At 57.4% G+C, this 5000-nt stretch overlaps 2 non-coding genes and 1 pseudogene across 2 annotated transcripts; all 3 read right to left on the bottom strand.

Annotated features, from left to right (window-relative positions):
* Positions 1-549, bottom strand: part of LOC124771527 — a 4222-nt pseudogene extending 3673 nt beyond the window's left edge.
* Positions 550-737: 188 nt separating this feature from the next.
* On the bottom strand, positions 738-892 carry LOC124771778. Its single transcript, XR_007013491.1, has one exon. It is a non-coding gene; the product is annotated as a 5.8S ribosomal RNA (ribosomal RNA).
* A 351-nt stretch (positions 893-1243) lies between these two features.
* On the bottom strand, positions 1244-3152 carry LOC124771380. The gene has a single exon (XR_007013393.1). It is a non-coding gene; the product is annotated as a small subunit ribosomal RNA (ribosomal RNA).
* Positions 3153-5000: the final 1848 nt, after the last annotated feature.

The following is a 5000-nucleotide window of genomic DNA, read 5'->3' as shown; positions in this document are numbered from 1 at the left end:
CACGACCCCGCCGCGGATTGCTCCGCGCGGGCGGCCGGCCCCATCTGCCGAGGGCGGAGGCCAGTGGCCGGATGGGCGTGAATCTCACCCGTTCGACCTTTCGGACTTCTCACGTTTACCCCAGAACGGTTTCACGTACTTTTGAACTCTCTCTTCAAAGTTCTTTTCAACTTTCCCTCACGGTACTTGTTCGCTATCGGTCTCGTGGTCATATTTAGTCTCAGATGGAGTTTACCACCCACTTGGAGCTGCACTCTCAAGCAACCCGACTCGAAGGAGAGGTCCCGCCGACGCTCGCACCGGCCGCTACGGGCCTGGCACCCTCTACGGGCCGTGGCCTCATTCAAGTTGGACTTGGGCTCGGCGCGAGGCGTCGGGGTAGTGGACCCTCCCAAACACCACATGCCACGACAGGCGGCAGCCTGCGGGGTTCGGTGCTGGACTCTTCCCTGTTCGCTCGCCGCTACTGGGGGAATCCTTGTTAGTTTCTTTTCCTCCGCTTAGTAATATGCTTAAATTCAGCGGGTAGTCTCGCCTGCTCTGAGGTCGTTGTACGAGGTGTCGCACGCCACACCGCCAGCCGGCTGTGCACGCTACCGAGAAAGTACCGGTATGCGAACCGCCAGGCGACGGGCGCGCATCGCACGTTTGAGGAGACGCGGCCGGCCCCACAGGCGGCCGCGACACTCCCAGGTCTGCGAAGCGGGGCAAACGCCGCGCGCTTCAGTATACGTAGCCGACCCTCAGCCAGACGTGGCCCGGGAACGGAATCCATGGACCGCAATGTGCGTTCGAAACGTCGATGTTCATGTGTCCTGCAGTTCACATGTCGACGCGCAATTTGCTGCGTTCTTCATCGACCCACGAGCCGAGTGATCCACCGTCCTGGGTGATCTTTTCTCAGTTTCCGCCGTCTCTTTCGAGACGGTCGCATAGGCGGGAGTGAGGCGTGTGGCGGCCCCTGTTCCAGCGTTCTGTGTCCAACGGCCTCACGGCCGACGGGCGTCGTACGGCTCCACACCGGAGCGGACAGGCACTCGGGCGAAAGTCATTCAAAACCGGCGCCAGGCGCCAGGTGCCGCAGGCCAGCCGCTCCAGCGCTTCAGCGCTCGTACCACACAACATTGCCGCTAGTTTTGAGAGGCACGCGTGGTTCCGCACGCGGCGCACGGCTACGGCGAGCCGTACAGGTAGCGTGTTGCGCGACACGACACGCACATCGAAAGACATGCAGTCTAGTCGGTAATGATCCTTCCGCAGGTTCACCTACGGAAACATTGTTACGACTTTTACTTCCTCTAAATGATCAAGTTTGGTCATCTTTCCGGTAGCATCGGCAACGACAGAGTCAATGCCGCGTACCAGTCCGAAGACCTCACTAAATCATTCAATCGGTAGTAGCGACGGGCGGTGTGTACAAAGGGCAGGGACGTAATCAACGCGAGCTTATGACTCGCGCTTACTGGGAATTCCTCGTTCATGGGGAACAATTGCAAGCCCCAATCCCTAGCACGAAGGAGGTTCAGCGGGTTACCCCGACCTTTCGGCCTAGGAAGACACGCTGATTCCTTCAGTGTAGCGCGCGTGCGGCCCAGAACATCTAAGGGCATCACAGACCTGTTATTGCTCAATCTCGTGCGGCTAGAAGCCGCCTGTCCCTCTAAGAAGAAAAGTAATCGCTGACAGCACGAAGGATGTCACGCGACTAGTTAGCAGGCTAGAGTCTCGTTCGTTATCGGAATTAACCAGACAAATCGCTCCACCAACTAAGAACGGCCATGCACCACCACCCACCGAATCAAGAAAGAGCTATCAATCTGTCAATCCTTCCGGTGTCCGGGCCTGGTGAGGTTTCCCGTGTTGAGTCAAATTAAGCCGCAGGCTCCACTCCTGGTGGTGCCCTTCCGTCAATTCCTTTAAGTTTCAGCTTTGCAACCATACTTCCCCCGGAACCCAAAAGCTTTGGTTTCCCGGAGGCTGCCCGCCGAGTCATCGGAGGAACTGCGGCGGATCGCTGGCTGGCATCGTTTATGGTTAGAACTAGGGCGGTATCTGATCGCCTTCGAACCTCTAACTTTCGTTCTTGATTAATGAAAACATACTTGGCAAATGCTTTCGCTTCTGTTCGTCTTGCGACGATCCAAGAATTTCACCTCTAACGTCGCAATACGAATGCCCCCGCCTGTCCCTATTAATCATTACCTCGGGTTCCGAAAACCAACAAAATAGAACCGAGGTCCTATTCCATTATTCCATGCACACAGTATTCAGGCGGGCTTGCCTGCTTTAAGCACTCTAATTTGTTCAAAGTAAACGTGCCGGCCCACCGAGACACTCAATAAAGAGCACCCTGGTAGGATTTCAACGGGGTCCGCCTCGGGACGCACGAGCACGCACGAGGCGGTCGCACGCCTTCAGCTCGCCCCACCGGCAGGACGTCCCACGATACATGCCAGTTAAACACCGACGGGCGGTGAACCAACAGCGTGGGACACAAATCCAACTACGAGCTTTTTAACCGCAACAACTTTAATATACGCTATTGGAGCTGGAATTACCGCGGCTGCTGGCACCAGACTTGCCCTCCAATAGATACTCGTTAAAGGATTTAAAGTGTACTCATTCCGATTACGGGGCCTCGGATGAGTCCCGTATCGTTATTTTTCGTCACTACCTCCCCGTGCCGGGAGTGGGTAATTTGCGCGCCTGCTGCCTTCCTTGGATGTGGTAGCCGTTTCTCAGGCTCCCTCTCCGGAATCGAACCCTGATTCCCCGTTACCCGTTACAACCATGGTAGGCGCAGAACCTACCATCGACAGTTGATAAGGCAGACATTTGAAAGATGCGTCGCCGGTACGAGGACCGTGCGATCAGCCCAAAGTTATTCAGAGTCACCAAGGCAAACGGACCGGACGAGCCGACCGATTGGTTTTGATCTAATAAAAGCGTCCCTTCCATCTCTGGTCGGGACTCTGTTTGCATGTATTAGCTCTAGAATTACCACAGTTATCCAAGTAACGTGGGTACGATCTAAGGAACCATAACTGATTTAATGAGCCATTCGCGGTTTCACCTTAATGCGGCTTGTACTGAGACATGCATGGCTTAATCTTTGAGACAAGCATATGACTACTGGCAGGATCAACCAGGGAGCTGCGTCAACTAGAGCTGAGCAGCCGGCCGCCCGGGAGTGTGTCCCGGGGGCCCGCGCGAACACGCAAGCGTCCGCTCAATCATTCTGCAAACAGGAGGAGGCTGAGCTCCCCTGCACAATACACCTCGAAACCCTCTCAGGTCCCGGCGGCGCGCAGCGCCGTCCCAAGTACTTGGTCGGGTTCGAGAGAGGCGCAATCGCCCGGAGTTAGGCGAGTAGACGCTTTCGGTGCGACCACCCGTGCTCCCAACTGAGCTTGCCGCTGCCGACAGAGGCCCGGGAGCGTGCTGTCGTGGCATTGCCGGCGGGAGACAACACGCGCCACCTACGGTGACCGGCAGCTCCAACGCCAGCGCCACAGAAGGACAAAAGCCCCACTTGGGTGCCGAAGCGAACTCTCCCAGCACAGCGCACGCGCCAACACATCCGCACAGCTGCGATACAAACCACCAGCGAGAACCGCTGGGGCGACCGAGCAGCAGACGGCGTCGCGGCGCCGAGCGCCGGGCGGCGGCGCATCCTCAACGCACACAGTCCTCAATCGGACCAGCACACTGAAGATGTCCACCGCGCTTCGCACCGGGCCCGCGAGGACCTACTTTGGCCGCACGGCGCCGCGCGCAGGGTGCGCCGGCGCGCAGCTGCGACGCCTGCCGCGTCCGTCGGCCGGCGCGCCTGCCACTGGCCGCCCCCACCAGCCGGCTGTAGCGCGTGCGCCCACGCACCGCGCGGCCAGCACGCCGGGAGGCGCCCCCTCACCGGCCGGGGACGGTCCCACCCAGCCACCGCCGCGTATCGCTTCACACCCAGATGCCGTTCAGTTTCGTCGGCATGGTGGGTATCGCTGGAACAACCGGTTAGTACCTCAACCTATCGTCGCCATCACCGATTCACCCCTAGCGAGAACAACCGCACCACAACAGGTTACCATTTGTTCATTTGCGTAACTTCACCAGAAAACGCAGGCGTCCATCGCCATTTGCAACTTCAACGATTATTGCATGCCTGTGTCAGGTGTCACGCCACACTACGTCTGCCCACATACACGCAACAAAATGTGCACGCCTAGACAATACGTGGAAGGTGGCCCCCGTACGTATGCGATGTCCATTGCTCGAACGACTGTCAACCGGCCTCTGTAGCATGTCGCAGATATGGAACGCGGTGCACCATGCCATCACGGTGTGTGAGGAGAGACGACTAGGTCCGAATACATCAACAGACAGCTCATGCTGATCGCCATCCACGGCGTCCGTTCCTCCCACACGTCTCTATGGCGTACCACACTGCAATCCAGCTCTCATAGGGAGACGACACGTAGCTGCGTGCACAATATTTGCACTGTATGGTCCGCCGTTTTTGGGCGCAGTCGTTGTGCGGTCACACATGTGCCACGATGTATCATTCAGTACATAAGGACGAATGTGCAGTACAGATTGTGGTTCACGCGTACGACATCAGCGGACAGTTGACACAGGCCGCACCACAACGTAGCCTGAGTACGTCGCATGCGAAGGGCATTGAACATGCAAACTTCTCACCAACCAGCTTGCGAAGGCAGGGGGCAAGGTGGGGACGTGGGGAGGGGCGGCATGTACGTCCTGCTGCCATCCACATTACAGTGTACAGCAGGAGCATGTGGAAAGTGAGCAAGACTTGCAAGGTGTTTAACATGAAGCGATACACAGGGGTGCGGGCAGTGCGAGTAGCGAACTATATTGCGAGGGTTGCGGGTGGGCAACACTACAGTAATTGAACGAGTCGTATAACAATTACAGAGCAGGTTTAGGCGACAACGTGGGTTACGTTAAGGCGACAACATGGGTTAGGTTAAGGCACAACATGG

The sequence above is a fragment of the Schistocerca piceifrons genome, unplaced genomic scaffold, assembly GCF_021461385.2.
Source record: "Schistocerca piceifrons isolate TAMUIC-IGC-003096 unplaced genomic scaffold, iqSchPice1.1 HiC_scaffold_936, whole genome shotgun sequence".
Taxonomy (NCBI): domain Eukaryota; kingdom Metazoa; phylum Arthropoda; class Insecta; order Orthoptera; family Acrididae; genus Schistocerca; species Schistocerca piceifrons.
Note: the sequence above shows the minus strand (reverse complement) of the source record. Positions and strands in the feature narration are given on the sequence as shown.